The sequence below is a fragment of the Apis mellifera genome, linkage group LG6 (assembly GCF_003254395.2).
Source record: "Apis mellifera strain DH4 linkage group LG6, Amel_HAv3.1, whole genome shotgun sequence".
In the NCBI taxonomy this organism is placed as follows: domain Eukaryota; kingdom Metazoa; phylum Arthropoda; class Insecta; order Hymenoptera; family Apidae; genus Apis; species Apis mellifera.
The window spans coordinates 1375728-1399360 of NC_037643.1; the positions used below are offsets into that span (position 1 = coordinate 1375728).

A 23633-nucleotide genomic window follows, 5' to 3' on the forward strand; every position below is an offset into this window, starting at 1 on the left:
ATACATACACAAAAGATAGAAAATAAATGCACATATTTTAATTATATAAGTAGTTAGATACTATAAACTATATATATAATACTGCATTTATATACAGTAAATATAATGAATGGTATGTGTACAGAAGATCTACTAGTAATATTCACATACTTTAGATATTATTGAAAAAAAGACAATGCATAAAAACATAGAAGTTAGAAACAAAGAGTAAATATACATAATTTGATAGATATAAATCTAAATACTAAAGGTACATTTTTTGTAGATACATGTAAATAGAGAAAACAGAAAGGCAATGCATAGATAGAAAAAAGGATATCCACACTTGGAAAGACAGAAAAACAACAAAAGAAGAGAGTATACAAAAAAAAGAGAGACAAAACAAACTCACATAAATAGATAAACTCAGAAATGAAACATACGTACGAAAAGACGCAAAAAATGTATGCGGTAAGCAGAAAGGATCGCACGACCCTGTAACCCAGACGCAATGGCGGTCTCCTCAAAAGATTCACGATCGCCCGTTCAGATTAACCGGCACAAGGATCGTTACGTCGGTTACATCGGTAACAAGTAGAGAGAGACCCTGAAGAGGGGGTTCGAAGTGCATATACTGACAGTCGGTTGGTAGGGAGATTTTTGTTCCAATAGTGGTGGGACGAAAGTTAGGTGTTACTGAGCACCAGAAGACGAACTGGTGACCGGACGGAGAGAGGCGGAAGGGCGGGGATCTGCGAAGAAAGGCAAGAGCTATAAAAGAGGCACCGGTTCCGACGATGGGCATCAAACACCTCAACATGAAGGTACGTGGTAACAGGCGTGCGTGAGCCTCTTGATCTTTACGGTGTTCCTTTTATCATCCGTATTTCTCTCCATCTCTATTTCGAAGAATTCACGCGATATTTTCGTTACAGGTGTTCGCGATTACGATTCTTTTGGCGCTCGTAGCCACCGCCTATGGTGAGTAGTATACTAATCTAACAGTGAACGAATTGTTATTAGAACACCTGGATGAGTTGAACTCCTGATGAGTCAGTCCAGTAGAAATTTTATCTTAACGTTTCGTAAATATTACTACTATCTTTATCAGGAAGGGGATTATACTGATATTATGTGTCATCTGATTCCTGACGAAGCTAGCTGAAACGAACGATTGGGATAAACCTGGAAGTTCGAAATAAAAGTAATTGTATAAATTGTTAGGTCATGAAAAAATAAAAATTTTTAAAGCAGTGAATGTGCAAATTTATCAAAAATGCAAAGAATATATCGTGATTAGTATATCCAATTAATCATCTATGATTCCGATTAATCAAGAAATCAATATTTATATGTACGAAAAATATTGCAATTGGAAAGAGCTTTCTTACCCTCGGGAGAAGACGTTAATCGAGTGACGGATAAAAACGTGTGCATACTCTCTCAATTTTCACGATCGTTTGCCTTCGATCGTTAATCGAATTATTACGAAATCAGATCGTCCGTGTACTTGTAATAATCGCGAGAAAGATTTGAAAATAAAAGAAATACGATTAATAAATGAGTATAAATAGTAAAGTATAGATGAATCATTCAAAATTGATATCTTTTACATACATAGAATAGAAATAACGATTCGATTTATTTATTTTAGCATGATATATCGTTCAGTAATATTAAATTTCAAATAATTTTGAAACATAATGGTGTATCATATGAATTTTGATAACAAAGAATTAAGACAGAAGTTACTTTTTAAATAATTTACTGATACAATATTTCACGTTCGTTGAAAAATTTTAACGTTTTCCTTGTATAATAACAAACAATAATACATAATACTATTATCACATTTTAAAATACGAAACATAAATTCTATATTTTGTATAATATAATTTTCAATAAAATAAATTGACATGTTTATTATTTATATTTTTCATTTGGAATTTGTATTTATATCTATATAAAATTTTATATAAATTTAAAAATTTCATAATTACTTTTCCTCTATATCAATATTTAAATTCGATATGCAGATTTCTTATTCTTATTAATCAAGAATTAAAGATTGTTAGAAAAAAATAATCTTTAATTATTCTAAAAATATTTTTCTCCCTTCTATATTTATAAAAATATTCAATAACAATTTCACATATTTTATCCACCTATTTAACATTAATCAAAGTCCAATAATTTATAATAAATACAAGACAATACTTCAAAGTATCAATTTTCATTATTTAATCAAAAACATTGACAGATTATTTTGTTTCACTTTACAGCCGGTTACATAAGCAGCGGTTGGTCTGGTGGAGGTGGTGGCTGGAATGGAGGTGGCTGGTCTGGTGGCGGTGGTGGTGGTGGCTGGAAATACGGAGGTGGAGGTGGCGGAGGAGGTGGCGGAAAAATTATCAAAGTGATCACTGTTAGCGGTGGAGGCGGTGGATGGCCTAGTGGAGGCGGTGGTGGATGGGCTGGAGGTGGTGGCGGATGGCCGAGTAGTGGCGGTGGTGGATGGAAAGGAGGATGGAGCGGTGGTGGTGGTGGATGGAGTGGTGGTGGTGGTGGAGGTGGTGAGTAATTAATATGACTTTTGAAATATTTTTCCAAGATATTAATTTCTTTTTCTTTTTCTTCTTCTTTTTTTTTTCTTTATTTATCTTTTCTTTTTTTTTATTTTTTTTTAGATATCAATCAATTTGAAATATTTCAAATACCAATGAAAAGTATTTGGAATTGTAAATAATATATGATAATGAATTTTTAACAATTTTTTTTTATTGTATTTTTTTTTGTTGTTTTTCTTGATGTCAGTTTTGAAGTAGGAACTTTGATTGAAATTGTCCAAATTATTACAAATTTTTCTATGATTTTTTTTTTTGTTTCAATTTTCTTTTTGAAGTAAGAATATCGATTAAAGTTAGTTTTAAGGAATTTTCTATGATTTTTTTTTCATTCCTCTTCTTTTTTTTTCTTAATTTCGATTGATTGAAAATGTTCAAAAACATTTCTATAATCTTTTTTTTTATTTTTCTTTTTTCTTTTTATTTTGATATTAATTATATATAATTTTAAGAATAGTCAATCGAAGAAGTTCAAAGTTATAATGAACTTTCTATAACAGTATTTTTTTTCTTCGTTTTCTTTTTTTTATTTTTCTTTGTTTTTATTATATCAATTTGGCAATCATTTTATATCAATTTAACAATATTGAAGATTTGTAAAATTTTAAAAAATATATATAACGAAATGAAAAGCGATGAATCACGAATGATTTTTTGGGCGTGAAAATTACATTTGATTTGGAAAGTCGGATCTTTGATAGATTTGTTGAAAGCGTAACGTGTTAATTAACTGGTTAAACTGGAATTCGAAGGCAAAGGGATTTATTTACATGTTTGTTTACGAGGAATGTTGCTGATCATCGATTTAATTTGTCAAAACAAGGGAAGACATTTTATTTTTTGTAAAAGTAAAAATATTTTCTTTTCTCTATGGTAAAAAATAGAAAAATAACTAATAAAATATAGATAATTTTGACTTGTATTTTTCGTTTATCATTAACCAGAATTACAATATAAATATATAAATTTTATTAAACAAATAAAAAATATCTACAGCGTTTATTAAATTTTATAAAAATTAATATTTCTACAAACACGTGAAAATAAATGAAAGAAATTAAAAATTCACCATCCATGCAATATAACAGTACAATATAATATTACAATATTTTTATAGTTCTTATGGTTTTTTAAAAATATTTATCTTAAGAATCTAATAATTAATTATTAAAATTTACTTTTTCTTAAAAATAATTTGAAAGTTATTGAAAATGTATAATCAAATTTTATGTAAAATAATTTAATAATTTCACGAAACTATTACAAAGTATAATGAATTCGTGATTCATCTTCTTTGCTTTCTCCTCTCTAAAATTGCTATTCACTTTGAAGATTTATCAACCAAATTATGTAAAATTAATCGTTCATAAACCATCGTATATTAATATATACAACCGAATAATACGAATATAATCATTTTTTAACCAGAATCGTGTGGAAAAATGAGATGTCAGATAAATTACTTGGTTTAGTAATTTGAAATGCAATATCTGTATATCTACTCGAAAATGAATGGATTTCGATCACTTAAATTTATAAACCACATGTAGTTTAAATGCCAATTAAGCTGTTTACGTAGAAGATTCGATGCACGAGCCGATAAAAAGTCTGCCAGCCATTTTCCCCTCGAGGAAATAGAAAAATAAAAATTTGGCCGATCTTATTTAAAAATACATTTGTCCATTTCCCCGCGTAAAAACTAAATTGTTCGATCTCCCCTCTCAATCCGGGCCTTCATTCCAATTAATTAAGAGGCTTTAGGTTTTCGATAAAATAACATTACAACGAGAAACAAATTTTCGAAATCGAGTATAATTGGGATGAAATGACATAACGAACAATTCCACTTGGCTTGTTGGGGTTCCATGCTTTTGATTAAAGGGTGCTTCGCGTTACAAAATAATGGGGAAAAAAACAACGAGGATCGTAAAAAACAAAGAGGCTCGTAAACAAAAGCGCGTCACCGGGGCCATCGTCCGATGAAGAAGAGTGTTGTCTCTTCGCGATTAACGCACGAAAAATTCTTTTCAGGTTGGTGGTAAAGGACAAACTGGGAACCAAGCGAATAATTAGAAGGAAATTTTGCTCACCGATCACCACCAGTGCACATCTTGGCTGTAATCACCGATTCTCGGTTCACGAAGAGACAACCCTGACCCCTCTCCTTACCGATTCTTTTTCTTCTTCTTTTTTTTTTTTTATTCTTGTACGCAAGGAAAAACATCGCGAAGGAATAATGCATCCATGGAGAAAGAAGGCGGAAATAACGTGATCGCGACCGGAGGAACCATGTTTCCATCTCGCCGAGATATAAGCGCATAGAAAAGAAAAGAGAGGACAATAGTGAATCCATGGACAGCAAAGAATAAGATCACGCTTCCGAGGTTTCTTTTCTTCCTGGCGATGTGTACATTTTGAAAGTGAGCTTTGGATGTATGTACGCTGAGATTGCCAATCCACTTCGAGGCGAACTTTGGATCCGTTGTCGAATTACACTATCAAGATATAAAAATTGTCTAGACAAATGTGTCTATGTAAAAGTGTTTTCTTTTGATTAAAAATTGAATTTGATGTATTTGATCTGTTGAGTTCGTGGAACATCTTGTGTGAGGATATGGATATGGGTTACTCTTCGATCAAAATATTTAGCAAATAATATTGTAGATATTGTACATTTAATCCCATATCTTTATAGTATATACATGTATGTAAGATCCAATTTTCAAGTAAAATGAAATAAAAATATGAAATTGATGTGGGAGAAAAAATAATTTACACTGTATAGGATTTTTTGTACCTTTATAATTGATTTACACATTTTTAATCAGCAAGAATTAAAAATTTATTGACACACAAAATGGTTTATTTTCTATTTTTATCCCTTTTGTCCAAATTTAAATATTTTAATTAATAAGTAAAATGTGAATTATCTGTTTTTTTTCCTTATATAAAGCAGTGTATTGTTTGTTTGTTTTAATGTGATTAAAATTTCAATTATGTTTTTTTATTTTGCATATCTTTTGTTTAAAATTTTTTGAAACTTAAAAATATTATAATTAATATTATAAAATTTTTAAAATAATAATGAATAAAATGGAAAGTTATTAGAAAGAAAGAGTAGAATATTGAAATAACGATCGAGGTTGAATTGTAAAAATTGTTATCATTCATCATTGTGATCAACAAACAATTTTCTTAGAAAAAGAAAAAAGTAATTATAAAAAATAAGAATAAGATTTGATATTTTTAATAATCTAATTTTATTTTTTTAATTTAATAAAATATAGGAAAGCATTGAATTTCTATGTTTTATTTCTATTTCTTTTAATTGTTTTTTCTTGTATTTATTATAATTTTAAAAAATTATAGGAAAATAGGCAATAAATATTTGTGTATATTTAAAGAGTTGTGAAATAAAAAATGAAATTATAATCGAGAGAAAACACTTCTTTTAAGATTTTTTATAAATATTTTTCTTATAAAGATTTTTTATAAAACAATCTTATAAAACAAATTATAAAGAAAAGACAAATAATTTTTAAGATTCATAGAAATTCACTTATAAATCAGATTGATATTTTTCGTTCCTTTTTTTTCACATTCCATATCATCATTTTTTTGTATATTAGGATCTAACAATAAATGGTATGAATATGTTGCCATTGTACACAATAATGCAAAACGAATACGCGTCAGAAGAACGTGAATTAAACGCATGTTAATTCGCCTGAATTCGCCGAATCTATTTTCGATTTATAAATCTACGGTCATCTTGTACAAGGATGAAAATTAAAATTGCTGTGAAACGGTCGTAAATGGACATGGCCAGGCCGCGATTATTGCCGAACCAATGGATTTACTATCGTTCCAGCTCGTAATAACATTTCCTCGGTTACGATATTGCAACAGTGTAAATATCATGGGCATAGTGGTTAAAATGATCGACTCGAAGAAAGTATCTGCATGATGTGGATATGTGGCCATAGATTTGAAAAGTGTGAATGCAATTGAGAGTAAAATTCTTACGAGATTTTTTGCAGTTGGATATTGCATTGAAAATGATTATTGAGAATAATTTTCCTTCTTGATCAGTATCCACTAGTAAAAAATAATTCTGAGAGCGATTTTTGCTTAAACATATTTAAAAGATGAAGTTTTCCTCTTAAATGTATTTGCATTTGAAACACTCACGAAATATTAGCGAGATTATTTCTTACTACAGACATTAAAATGAAACGAAATATATATATTATTCATAACTTCTAACAAAATTTACTTCCTATAATAAATATCAATAATTAAAATCAATAATAAATTTGATCAGAAAATTTTATGAAATATTATAAGCTATTTTAAAAATATTATTTTAATTAAATTTATAAATTTTTGTTTGGTAATTTATATATAATTATATTTTACAATTAAGTATTTATATATATTTTCCAATGAAATATATTTTTATAATGTTGGCATTTCATTTTATAAAGTATTTATCAAATTTTATATAATCATATCTACGATACATATAATATAATATAATTGAATCTAATAATAAATATAATGATATAAAATTTTTATTGTTATTGTATATTATAAAAATTATTTTATATACTAATTTTAAAGTATTAAATAAAAATAAAAGATAAAAAATAAGAAATATATTTTTTAAGAATATCTTAAAAAATAATAATTTAAGAAAAAAATAAAAAATAAAAAATTGATATTAATTTTCATTCTCATAATATCCATTTATTTAAAAATACTTTCAAGAAAAACTCTTTAGTTTTATTTTCAAATGAATTTAAGTGTGAATGTAATATTTTTAATGACCGCCATTGTTATTTACTATTTTTGTGACTTTCTGATGCGTTGCCTTGAATCATGGATACAAGAAATAGGACAGAGATTTAATTATAATTTTTATTAATATTTATTAATATTATTAATATTTAGATTCAGATTAAATGAATTCCGTTTATATGATATATGATATATTTTTATTCTTTTTATTTCTTTTTCTGTTCTTTTTTTTTGTCATTTGTGTTTGACACAAATAATATCCGAATTTATATTGATATATTTTTTGAAAAACATATATTTTAGAATGATTTGCAATAAATAATTACAAATTAATTATTTTATATAATTTTATCAATATAAATTTGTTTAATACATTTGTAAAATTTTATTCGATGAAAAATTAAAATTACAAATCTATGTAATTAATACAGAAATATTTATGAAAATGAAAAAAAAAATATTTTATTTTTATTAAAACAAAATATTGTAAAAAAATTAGGAGAATAGAATTTTCAGATTTCCAATTTTTATTTATTTATATTATAGATTTATCTTATTTGATTTCAGTGAAAAATATTATTATTTCCTTTATCTTTAATTGTATGTTTAAATATTATATATATATTTTGATATCACAAAATCTTTATTTCATGTATGAAAAATTCTATTATTTATTTATTTATTTCTAAAATTATTTATAATAATCTAATAATCTAATTTTAACAAATCAATTATTTAAAAATAATTTATTCTTTAAAATTTGTTTGAAAACATTTTATTAAATAAATTTATTTCTTATTTTATTTAAAGTTATTATTTATTTTTAATTATTTTTTTTTTCTGTTATTTTAATAAATAAAAAAATCATCAATTTTAGTTCACATTATAAATAAAATATATAATTTATGTATATTATATTATAATATATTATTATAAATAAAATATTGGAATTTAAATAATAATAATAATAATAATAATAATAATAATAATAATAATATGGCTTGATATTAAATCCAACCTCAATTAAATCCAAACATCAAATATTCAAGGAATGATAATAACAATATCAACAACAATAAGTTATAATAATTAGTAATAAAAAAAATAATTAAGAAAAGTATGAAGTTTCATAGAATAGTAATGATACGAAATTCTTCTCATCTGAAAGGAAATCACTTTACAGAAAAGCCATGGCACACAACATTAAATAATCAGGGAAAGCAAACACGCATAGCGTGCGCACGGAAATGTCGCAAATCCATCGATTTCATTTTCGATTACGGCTTTCATTCATTTAATACTCATGCAAACTACCCTTCGTGTACACATGTTGTTCACAAGGGAAGTTTCTTAATTGAAAATGTGCATGATTTCCGTGACATGATCGAGTCAATGATTTATTAATCGTTTCATTTGTGAAACCGATTGAAAACAAAATTTTCATCGAATTCTAAATTCTTCATATCGAAATATATATTATAAAATTTGAAAACTGAATATTTAATATTTACATAGATGAAATTCTTGAAAGAATAAAATAAAGTTTATGTCAAGGACAATTATTTCGATTTTAAAATCGATAATTCTCAAAATTTCGTTTGTATAAATGATGATTTTTGACGAAATTATAAACAAATTTTTGAAAATATTGTCATTCTGGTTTAATGCTGATATGAAAGAGAATACAAGAATATAATATTTAGAAAATAAAATATATAATAGGATTTATAATTTTCTTTTAAAATAAATATAATCTCGTTAACAATGGAAATAAAATAAATACGTGCAATATATGAAATAGTCTGTACAAATTCATTTGTCAACATTATATAACTTGTGTACATTCACCATCAGTCATATTATTTCTTTTGGATGAATAAATGCCATCCAAGAAAGGATATTGAAATATATAAAAAAAGATTCTAATGAAAAAGTTTTTGTCAATAAAGAAATCGAAATACTTCTCAATTCTCTTTAATTATTTCAATTCTTTCACGAATCTGTCTTCTTCTTTCTCTTTCTTTTTTTTTCTCGTTTATTCTGAGTTTTCTTTTAATAATTTCTGTTTCTATAATATTCATACCGTATATTTTGATGCAATAATTATATAATACAAAAATCATTTTAGAAATTACTTTTTATAAAAAACAAATTTATAATATATTTTTTAAATCGTTATAAGAATGCATAAGAAAATTATAGTAATTTAAATATAGTATTCTTTCTACTCATAGAACTACTAACAATATATTTGGTATGTGAAATGAAACAATCTTTTTGCATATGAAAATATATTATAGATATAACTAATTAAAACAATACAACAATAGTATATAAAATAATGTAAATAAAAATAAATTTGTGATATTGAGAGTATGTATACACATACATAAATTTTTAACAAATAATCATTTGATATTTAACAATGTTGTATACGTATATATATACGTAAAAAAAAAAAAACAAATAAAAAAAATTCACAAAAAAGGTTACTTGAGATTTATTTATTAAATTACAAGCAATTTAATTTTATGTTAAATGATAAAGATAGTGCAATATAATAATTTTATTCTCTTTCTATCTTATTTTGTTTAAAACAAATTTCAATTACTTATAATTCAATAAATAAGAAATAACTAAAATTTACATACATAAACTTTTGTGTTTGCTTATAATCCATTCTTTAAATATGTTATTAAAATATTTATTAAATATGTTATTAACATAATATTTATAATATTATATATTATAATATAATTGTAACATTAAATATTAGATATTATAATTATGATATTATATATAATATTATGATCTTTTAATATCATAAAAATATGATATAAAATATATATCATAAAAATATCATAATATTAAAATTATAATATTAGATAATTTTAATTATTTTCTATTAATTATTTTATATCAATTTCATAAACAAATAATAAATATTGTTCATCAATAATTCATTCTTAATGTTCATTAAAATTCAAATAGATGTGTAAAAGTAGTTATACTAATATATACAAATTGATCAAAGTTTATATATTTATAAATAATAGTATTAATACCATAATATTTTTTAATACCAATAATATTTTTGATAGTAAAAGATTTTCACTAAAAATAATAATCTCAATATTGAAAATTCACTACAAAACATTATTAATGATTCTATCATACAAATAAAAGCGAATTTTTTTTCTAAAAATTTTAACTTATTATTGATATAGCACATAATTCAATAGTGTACATAACCATAAATTCGATTAGATAATAACCATTTGCGATATTCATTACATTTTATGAGAGATAACCGAAAAACTCATCTAGTCTGATATTCTCATTGATTAATTAATTAATTAATTTTATTAATTATAATCAAGTTACAAAGCAATTAAGCCACTTAGATGGCATTCTAAAAATTCTCGATGTGAAAGGAAAAAATATCGTTCAGCATAAGATTGATATTCAGAAATATACAGAAAAAGAGAATTTCTTCTACTTTTCCTATTTTTATCCTCTTCATATATCTTTATCCTCTTATACCTTCATTCTAGTTTAAGACCGCAAGAGGAAGAAGAATACGATACTTGAGTCACATTTTTTTACTTTTTTATGAGGAAATAATTTTAAAATTAATTCAATATACTGTCAAGCAATTTTATAAAAATACAAGATAGAATATAATATATATAAGATAGGAATATAAAATAAGATTGGATTTCAAATGTTTTCTTTTTATATATATCTATGTAATTAATAATTCATTCATAATAGTTTTATTATTAATTAATATTAATATTAATATTAATAGTATTATTATATATATATAATATATAAGATAGGAATATAAAATAAGATTGGATTTCAAATGTTTTCTTTTTATATATATCTATGTAATTAATAATTCATTCATAATAGTTTTCACAATAACAAACAAAAATAATTCAAATAATTGATAATTCATTTATTCATATATATTATATATTTACAATATTATATTTATACACTATATTATATATTTATATATATTATATTATTTATTTATATACTAACTCGCTTAATATTAATAATATCATATGAAATTATTTATATAATTATCTGAATAATGTATCAAGCATTTAATTATAAATTTATACTATAAGTATTTTATATCTATATAGTATATTTTAAATATTATTATATATAAAGTGAACCGCAATTTATATAAATAGTAAAAATAAATTCTATATCTCGAAATAAAACAAAAATCAAGAATTACGAAAAGTTTTGTTTTCAAATAAATTAAGTTTGAAAATTTTTTAAACAATTTTTCAAATAATGAAATTAATTAATAAATAATATAAGATATGAATAAATTGTTGACAGATGATTATTCTAAATGTGAAAATTAACAAAAAATTTAAAAAATAAATTTAAAATATTTTTTCAGTTAAAAAAAAATTAATTTTAAAGAAAATCGAATTTAAAAGTTCATCAATTATATGATTTTTTGAGTGTATATTCAATTTCGATTTTCTCAGAAACAAGGAAATAAGTGAAATAATAAATTATTCTATATTTTTTCCCTTATTTTATAAATAGAATAATCATTTCATAATTCTCTATAATATCAATAATTTTCAATGATTAACTAATTTCATTTATATTTAAAACAAAATTTTTAAATAAATTACTCAAAAAACAAAGCTTTAAGTAAGTAAGAAAAAATTTTATTTTATATTTTATTTTATTTCACTTAAGGCTTTCATTTTTTTTATTTTGAATTTCTCTGATCTCTTCTTTATACAATAACTTATGATGTAATATAATATTCAAATTATTTTTTATTTAATTTTTGTGAATTAAAGTTGTTGAATTGTTAAATATTAACTTATACATACATACACACACACACACACACACACACACACACACACACACGCACACGCACACACACACACACACACACACACACACACACACACACACACACACACACACACACACACACACACACATATATATTATTAATATATACGTGAGACAATCAAGAGATTAAAACGAATGCAAAAATTCGTATGCGAAAACCTTAATTGAGACTTGTTTATTAACTTATAAATAATTTAATTTTGTCTTAGGTAAAACAAGATACGATAAAATGGTTATATGATTTTATTTCCATCTCGTTTCATTAACACAAATTTAAATTATTTATAACTTAATAATTAAATTTTAATCGTTATTTTTGTATATCAACTTTCATATTTGTCTTGTCCAGTATTAACTCTGATGTTCATTTGAATATATTAACTATATATATAACAAAGTTAGTACTAATTTTAGTAATTCCTTAATAATATTTAATAAAATATGAAAAAGATATATCTTCATAATATATATAATTGATATTTTGAAATATTTTGAATAATTTTAACAATCGTAGAAAATCAATAAAAACGTACGGATTAAAATCAGAATTTTTTATTCGTGAACGATAAGCCGATTTACCGAATAAGAGATTAATAACTTAATCCGATGAATAATGCGACAAATAATGTTAACATATTGCCGTGCTGATTTCCATAATACAGAATTTTGTAATATAATATTCAAGAAATTACTGAATATCAATATTTGTTTATTTATTTCGTAACTTAACTGTTGAACCAATTGAAATACGAAATCAATACAAAATTACAATTCGAAGTAAAAACAATAGAAATGGAAACTAGGATAAATTGAAATGAAGCAAAATAATGAAATAAAAGAACAAAATGTTATCTAAAAAATAACGATAAACGATAGATAAATGTTCAAATGGAAAATAAATTAAATATATATAAAACATGAAAGAAATGCAGGAAGATTTAAATGAATGCAGGAAGGTTTAAATGATAACTTTCTCTATTCTAACTTTCTCATGATTATTTTAATTGTAATTTATTAGTCTATGTTATATTGTTTAATACATTATCAATATTATTTTTTTTTATAAGATATAATAATAAATCTATATATATAAAAAGTTTGTTTCAACCTTTAAATTATTCTAAATTTATTCTAAATTTTATTAAAATTTACTTTCAAATTAATTTACTTTCAACAATTTATTTTATTTGATTCTTTGTGGACGAATACTCTTTAAAACCAAATTATTAAATTATAAACTAAGTAATGGATTAATTTACTAAATTAATTAATGGATATTAGAAATGAAAGAAAATATGTATTTTTCTTTTGAAAATTTTATTATCAGCTGAATATTAATTGATAATATATATTATTTAAATTAATTTAATTTAATTTTATTTAATTGTAATTTTAATGCTATTATAAATATAGCAGCAGCATCCGTCTGCAAAGACTTAATGTATAATCTTTATTTATTATACATTTTATTTATTGATTTTTAATTTAATAGAATAAACTTAATTTAATAGAATAATTTAATTTAATAGAATAAAATTAATATTTAATTTAATAGAATAGACTTTTGATTATTTAATCTTAATTTTTCAAGAGAAAGAAATATAAAAATTTACATTGTTTGAAAAAATTAGCGCATCAATTATTTTCTCTTTAAAATTTTCTTTAAAATTAATAAAATTTAAACTATTTTTATGAAAAAAGATCGTACTGCAATCTACTTGAGTTCATTTTAAAAAGTAAACTTTTTTCACATTCCTTTAATTGAATTTTTCAGAAGAAAAATTTTACATTGCAAAACTAGTGGAAAATTAAATTTAATTTTTATTTTAAAAAAACATTTAGAAATTTAAACGTTCTAAAATTTAAAAAAAAATGGCAATTTGTTTAATAATAAATTTATAAAAAAAATTTTTATAAAAAAATTCAAAAAATTATATGCAATTTTTTTGTACAACCATTTTCTTGGTATATCTTGGATTATTTCTTGGATTATTCCATATAAATGCTAGTAGCATATTTTTCATTTATATATATTTTAAATGAATATGTTACTTAATAAAATAACAATAAAAAATCATACAAATTTTTCGAAAAATCTCTGTATAGTAAAAAAAAAATTTCTTTCTATTATCCTAAAAGAAGTCACCAAAAAATTATATAAATTTTACAAAATCGTTTTATATATTTTTTTAAAAATCATTTTCAATTTTATAAAAGAATTTTCAAAAAATTTGGAAGTGCGAAAGTAAAAATTTTGCTAATGAATTTTTAAAATGAATTTAGTAGTACAACTTTTTTTCATGAAATTATGAATGTTTTATTTTCATCAATTCAAAGAAGGGAAAAGCCTTAGACAATTGCATTAAGTGCTAAAAATACTATAGTTTTCTGCTATTAAAAATTAAAAATAGATAAATAATAAATTTATTATCGAATAATAACGCTTTTATTTCATATAATTACTAATATTTCTTACTAATATTTTTTTTTAAATATATTAAGAATATAAAAAAAAATAATGAATGTTGAAAAATAATTAATCAACTTTTTATTAATTGATTTATTTTTAAATTTTGTAAAATAAATGAATAAAAATTCAAATTATTCAAAAATTTTCAAATTATTAAATAATAATTAAATAACTATTACTAATAGTTAAATAAGCCATTTTATTCTTTTTTTTTTTTTACATATAAACTCATTTTTCTATTATATTTCTACTGAATATTAAATGTGTAAGATATTTAAAATTATTATTTCAATAATTTAAGGTTCAATGTTATCTTTATATCCTTTAAAATGAAATCTTAAACTTAGGAATGAATGAAATAAAATAAATTATTGAATTTTGATATTCATCTTTTTTTTTAATTTATATTTTTCTCTCTTTTTTTTTTTTTTGCTTAAATTTAATTTGCAAAAATCATTTATCCAAATAAGTATCTAAATTTAGACTAAATATCCTAATTCACATTAAAATGAGTATTATTGTTTATAATAAAAACAATGAACAATATCGTGTATAATAAAAACAAATGAACAATAAATAAATAATTCACAAAACATAATTTAAAATAATAAAAATGATGTACTTTCCAATTGATATAAAACTTAATTAAGACATTAAATTAATCTAACACATCAAAACGTATAGCATACATAAACGTTGGGTTTAAGTCAATAGTTTACATTCTATCATTTCCAGCGTTATGTGAGTTATTTATTTAAATCCATCATTTGAATCGATGAATATATCGTAACATGTTTCAATGTACATAGAGATTTTAAACATTGATAATAATATCTATAAAAATATTTATTTTTGATTCAATAAAAAATTGAATTGAATTTTTTATAATTAAAAATAAAGTTTATAAAAATTTAAAAATTTCTACAACTTTATAAAAATTTTACTTTATTATTATTTAATCATTTCCATTTTCTTGTTTCAACAAATAAATATCTATCTAAATTAATTGACGCGTAATAATTGATTATTTTGATAGATACAAAACTTTGTATGGCAGAAGATTTGCGTAGAATGAAATTCCTCTAACGACGCTACTATAATTATCCCATTAATAACTTGTCCATGGAAGTATCGTACAAAAGCAGCTATAATTCAAAATACGATATTCCAGTGACAATTTTACCTTTTTGATATCGTAATTTAATTAATTACTATTATTATATGATGACTATTGATATTCATCTTCCATTATACAAACTATGTTTCAATTTTAATTTTCATGGATCCATATTCAATTTTGTAAGATGGTATTATTTCACACGTAGATATGGCTGTAAAAATTTCAAACATAGGTATTGTGCTGCGAGAATGAATATATTAAATTTACAATAAATCGACAATAACAAAATATATTCATATTGAATAGTATAGAATTATTATAATTATTATTATTATTAGTATTAAAAATAAATTTTATTCAATCTATAGAATTCGTTATTGAAATATATATTGAAAGTAATTACAATAATTCTTTAAATTTTTTAAATATAACTATATATTTAATATTACCGATATATTGATATTTATGATATATACTATATCATTTAATATACAACAATTATTATTCAATCAAAATAAGTATTGTAATTCAAAATAATAGTTTGAAAATAAGCATAATGTAAAATATTCGTTACATTTTTCTAAGATATTTCGCTATTTAAATATAACATTCTATATTGAAAATGACTATATTAACTTAGAAAAATCATAGAGCATTTTTACATAAATATTTATTATATCATTAAAATATATTTATATAATATATAGCATTCATTGTGTAATGAAAATAATTATTCTAATTTAACATAAACCAATTATAATAATCGCAGAATATTTTCACTAAAATATTTGTACAGAATATTAATATAATAAATAATAAATAATAATAAATTCGTGAGATATCTTTGGAGAAAAATTCAAGAAAGTAAATTTTAAAAAATAAAACAAACAAAAATTGATACACAAAAATGTCGATTGATATTTATTTATTATAAACAATAAATATATTTATTATGAATATATATTTATTATAAATAAAGTTGTATTAAATAATGAAGTAAAAACAGCGTAAGAAATATATAATAATTTCACTTTATTTTAATTTTACTTCTAGTTTCTAATATAAATTTCAATTACTTAGAATTTAATAAATTTCAATTGATATTTATGTAAATCAATTTTTGTATTTGTTTTGGTTTTTTGAATTAATTCTCTAAGAATATTTCACAAATATATTTCACAATATTTTGTATATTATACTAAAAATAATTATAATCATTCAATAATAATTAATAATAATAATAGTAGTAATAGTAGTAATAATAGTAGTAGTAGTAGTAGTAGTAGTAGTAGTAGTAGTAGTAGTAGTAGTAGTAGTAGTAGTAGTAATAGAGGTAATAGTAATAATAATAATTATAATAATAACTAGAAACAATTATATTCATTCAATTTAATATATATATATATATATATATATATATTTGATATATATATATATATATATATATATATCATATATCAAAAATATAATAATAAAAAATAACATCTAATCAAATATTACTCTAACAAGATTATATTATAAAAATTTATAAATATATTATTAAATTGAAGATTAATTCTTATCATTCGAAAAATTCCATAGCTATATAAATTTCATTAACTATAATAAAATTGAGATATTATAATTTTTTTATTTCTTTCTTTATGCATAATTAATTTATTGAAAAAATACAATTTGACACTTTTGGAAAATTTTAAAATTATTGCTCTTGCATTACAGTGAAATCTTTCGTTTAATGCATAAAAATATCTTCGATTTCCCGAATCAAACTATCTAAAACAAATAATCTTTCTTATTTCATTAATCATAAAATAATCTTTCAAAATATTGCATTTCTCGTCGATAGCTTTTCTCATTAAACGATTGGTTATTGAAAAAATAATTGCGATCAATGGGACGAGCCCCAGACTCCGTTCAAGGTCCTACGGGGTGGTTTTCCACGCTTGCCTTCTATAGCCGCGTTGTTTTTAATGCAGCCAATTTACAGAACTACGCCAGTAGTCTCGAAGAAAAGCTTCGAAAAGCATCCAACGCTAATTGGACCCTTCAGATATCTACTTTGAATAATTACCAAGAGTCCGTCTTCGAATTATTCGCGCGAATACCACTCCCTTCCGCTATCATGGTCCACCCTTCGAATGCTTTCTTTTTCATCTATCTGGCTATATAATATTTTATTCTTCTTTCGCTTCAAATGGTTCAATTCCGTATTTCTTTATCCACTTCGTAGATGTAGATTGGTATTCTTTCAGAATTTTTTATATTATCATCGATACATTCAAATGGAATATTCAAATTTATTACAGAATTATGGTATAAAAACATTTAGAAAAAAAATTTATTATAACAAACAAAAAAATAATTTATTTTGTCATTTTTTTTTAAATTATTGTAATTTCTTGAAATTTATTTAATGTCTCATAAAAAAAATATTGAAGATATATTTTAATAACTATGATGGAATGAATAAATTATGAAATTATAAAAATAATTAATAAATATTTTAATCCAAATAATTAATTTTTCTTCTTTTAATAAAAAAACAATTTGCAATAATGGACATATAATTTTATTAGATTTTACATTTTATAAATTAAATTTTTAATGTGCAATATATATACAATAATCGGAAAAAATAAAATTCTGTTGATAATTTTGTAATTAAAATATATTTTATTTCTCAAAATAAAAATATGTCTGAATATTAATGTAATATAATCACTTGAATCAAATAAACAAATTTCATACATTTTTGTTTTCATTCATCGAATCTAAATTTCTATATCCAAATCATTTCAAAATCTATTAAAGTATGTCGATAAATTCATTTTAACATTAATTGTATAACTTAATCATAATAAAATTACTATTTAAAAATATATTAATAATCTTAATAAAAATTCTATAAAAAAAATGAAATAAAGAATATTCCATTATTATTATATATAACTCTTATAAAATATTAAAAATCAAGATATAAAAGATCTTGAAAACATTTTTAATATTCTTTTATATACAATGCATAACTATATAACAAAAGCAAATAAATATATACAAAAAAATAAAAATTTGTTTATTATTATATTATATATATAAAATTTATTGTATTCTTCTAACACATCATTAACAAATTTTTTGATAATTTTTGAAAATATCATAAAATCAACTAAATTTCTTAGACTAATATTTTAATTAAGAAAATAAAAAATGTTTTAAAATGAAGAATAATAACTTGTTTTAAAATTGGAAAAAAAAATAGAAATCAGTATAAATATTATAATTTTTTAATTGAAATTAAATTTCAAAATGACATTATATTAAGAGAATCTAATTCCTAAAGATCAAAAAATTAAAACTATTCACAATTTTCAAATTATTTATATTTTTCATGCTTCTAGAATATTTAATAATAATTTTTATAAACTATTAAGTTCTATAATTATTTTTTTTATTAATTATTATATACATACATATAAGTATATATAAATATTTTTTATTTTGACTTTACTTTGACACAATATATATTCTTTTCAATATGTTCTATATGCATACATTTTATCTTATTTTTTATTTTTTAATAATTTTTTTACATATCTAAAACTTTCATTTTTAAATAAATTAATATAGTGACTAATATTTTGTATATAAATTATTAAATAAAGTGCATTTTCAATTGGATTCATATCGAAAAATTTGTCAAATTATAATAAAATTATAATAAAGAAATAATAAGATATTATAAATTATTATATATAATTTATATACTATTATATAGTATTATTATTATATATTATTATGTATAATAATAATATATATATATATATATATATATATATATATATATATATATATATATATATAAATTATAATGCATGTGTATGAAATAAATAATTAATAAGATTTGCAATTAAATTTCATTTATATTTTTAAATTTCATTAAATATATTAAAAATTATATATATTAAAAACATGAAATATATTAAAAATTAAGAATTATTTTTTAATTAGGAATATTAACAATTTGAAAAAGAATTTAATAAAAGGAAGATAGGAAACAAAATCGAGAATTCGCGAATCAATTATAAAAATATTGTATTTCTTTAGAATTTGATAAAAAATAGAAAGAATTTTATTATTAAAATGTTCTATTCTAGTTTCTAATTGCTTTTAGAAAGTAACATTGATCTTTTTTCGATCAAGTATTTTTCTACGTATTAAATCGATAAGCGAACGAATCGTAGGAGAAATCCTTCCTGTTCAAAGAAGTAACTTTTTCCAGGAACGAGGAACTTTTCTTTCATCTTGTTGCCATTTATGGCTTTTCAACCGGTTCATTGTAAATCGTTTACAGTAAAGGCAATGATTCCAAACTACATCATTACGCTTCTTACAAAAAAATATACATGGCTTATACTGAACTTGCTTTTATACTGAATCGAGAATCAATTGCTATGAATTAGATAAAAAATTCTACTACTTTCATTTTGTGTTTCTCCATAAAATTATCCTCTTGGAATTTTACTTATGCAAAGTTTATTATAGTACAGAATTTTTTTTTAATTTTTATATTTTATTATATACGTTTATTATAACACAGAATTTTTATTATAATTTTGTATTATATATAAAATAATTCAAAGTCAGTGATATTATTGATATATAGTAATTCACATAAATGAAGTCACAAACTTGAAAATTCTGATTTTAACGAAAATTTGCACATATGTATATATATAGAACATAATAAATTACATATGAAGCTAATTTTTATTAACAAAAAATTTTTTCAATAGTTGAAATTAACTTTCAAAATTTCAATATTATATTTTTATGTTTTAAATAGTATGGAAATTTCTTCTATAAAATGTTAGAGCATTAAATTCTATTTATTTTATAATTTAATGTTATATATTTACATTTATTTTTATTATATTTATTTTTTCTAATTTTCTAATTTTTATTATATTTATTTTCTCTTTATATTTATTTATTCTATTATATATTATTGTAAAATTGTAAAAAAGGCATTTTATTTAAAAAAAGATATTTGAGTCTTGATTTCTACAAATGATATTTCGATAAAAAATATTGCTTCATATATAATTTATTATTATGCTCTTTATGCTTATAAAATTTAATTAAAAATAAAAAATTTTTCATTCATCATTATTAATATTTCATTAAAAAATAAAAAAAATATTCTAATTTCGTAAACCACTATATATAGAAAGTGTTTCACTTAAATAATAGAAGGCAAATAAATATTTTATTAAACTTGGATAATATTGATTTTATCTGATATATGTATCTATTCAGTAAAACATTTCAAATTTTGAAATTATTTCAAATTCGCTTTTTTTAAATAGAATTATATATTTTTATTTTATTATATACATTAATCGATAAATTTCTTTATTTTACATATAATATAAATTAAAATACAAATTAAATCATTTGAATCGAAACGCAATTATTTTATAAGATATTTTAATTTTATATTTTCCATATATTTTGGATTTATTTTGGCAGTTATTCATTAATAGTCGGAGAACGTAAGTTCTAATTGAATGAAAAACAAATTTAAAATATCTTTTTTCTATTATCAGTTATTTCGATTATGAAGAATTATATGTATTATCTATCTTAAGAAACTTTATATTAATATCTTGTAATTCAAAAAATCTTTGCAACATTTTTTTAAACAAAACATTAATATAGACTATGAACTTTAAAATTTGCAAACTTTTTGTCACATATTTATACAAAAAGTAAGTATAAAAGTATATAAAGAATATTTTATATAAAGAATTGATTGGTTTTTGGAAATGTGAAAAAACTTTTTTAGCAAAAGTTATTCAGTACAATATAACAGTATAAATTTTTTTACAAATGAAATGAAGTAATTTCAGAGATTTCAAAAATATCTCTTTTTTAAATAGAATCATATATTTTTTTGTACAGCTCATTGCAAAAAAAAAAAATATTAACCTATAAAAATTATTAGTTTAGCGGATATTTCAATTTGAATTTTTGAAATATTATTGAAAGAAAGAAATGATGAAAAAAAATGATGAATTTGTCTATTTACTTTTCTCGTCTCTCCTTAAAATTAAAATTAAAATATCTCTTAAACTAATAATTTTTATATGATATATAAGTTAATATTTTTTTATAAAGAATGCCAAACTGTTCAATCTGTTAATACATAAAAATATATGATTTCATTTCATCAAAAAGTAGAAGTATCAGATTCTTTGAAATCTCCAAAACTATTTAATGTGAAAACAAATTTTTCTTCTTTTCTTTTTTTTTTTTTTCATTTTTTTTTCTTTTTTGCTGTGTAAACAACACTGAACTTGCATTTCTAAAAATTTTAATACATATGCATACAGCTATCTACTCAAACGATGAATTTAAATTAATGGCTCACACGAAGCTGAAACATCATTTTACTACTTCCATTCTTGTATAGCTATTGATTTATATCCATTAGTTGAGTTGATACATGATGTATTACAATATGTATTACAACATTATAATATATTTCAATGTATATAGAGACTTTTAAAAATATTATATTGTATTGTTTAAATAGTAAAAAAGAAAAAAAAGAAAAAACGAAAAAAATAAAGATATAACATATATTATATATAATAATATATCTGAGATATTCACAATAAATGTTATTTTTCTTATAATTGACAAAGAAAATAAATAAATTATAAATAAAAAAAATTCGAAAATTAATGGAAAAATTAACATTTTTTTAAGAATTTAATATTTTTCTTTTTTTAAGAAAACAATTAAATTGTAATCTATTATTTCTTTGAAACTTTTTATATTACTTTTTTATATTTGAGATAAGTAAATTACAATCTAATAAAAAAAATTTTGATTTTAAATTTGAAAATGAAAATCATTTTTGTATCCAGTTTTATTTATAGATCTTTATCTAAAGTTATAGAATCATGCTTTTTACATTAATTTTTTATCATATATCTGCTTATTCATATCCTATTCTATTCTTATATTTATTTTTCATTTTCAATTTGTTTTCGATATAAAAAATAAAGAAAGACATATTCGCAATATAATCGCGCGATAAAAGTCATTTACATATCAAGCCTAACTTTTAATTTAAGATTTAATATTTCACAATAAGTTATTATAAAATCTTTTATTTTTATGTTAAATTGTTTAAATTTTAAATACACTGCAAAAGATAAATTTTAGACAATTTTTTTTCTATCAATACTAAAGATTTACTATAGACTTATCAAATAAGGTTAAATATTAACAGACTTCATTCGGAATTCGATCTTTCGAAATCTCTCAAAATTCAGCAATTCAAAATTTTAACTTCACATTCAAAACATTTTCTTATTTATTTTTTATTGCTTATGTATAAAACATAGCTTATATCAACATCTTAAATTAATATAAATTTGTTTTGAATTTTTTTTTCTTATAAAGTTATAATTAATGAAAAAATTTATGTTCATATTTAAATATTATATTACATTTCAATCATTATATAAATCATTTGTCTCTTATTCTGTTTGTGTTAATTTGAAATTAATATATGAATATAATATAAATTAATATTATAAATTTTATTATTTTACATTAATTTTATTTTTGATATATGAATTCAAACCCATAATCAATATATTTTATTACTATATATTTGAAATATATGTAAATTTATATATTTGAAATAAATATAATTAAA

General features: G+C 21.1%; 1 long non-coding RNA gene across 1 annotated transcript; it reads left to right on the top strand.

Annotated features, from left to right (window-relative positions):
* The first annotated feature begins 457 nt into the window (after positions 1-457).
* On the top strand, positions 458-5374 carry LOC724825. The gene is made up of 4 exons (XR_001703590.1): positions 458-803; positions 915-960; positions 2262-2552; positions 4635-5374. It is a non-coding gene; the product is annotated as a glycine-rich RNA-binding protein 7 (long non-coding RNA).
* Positions 5375-23633: the final 18259 nt, after the last annotated feature.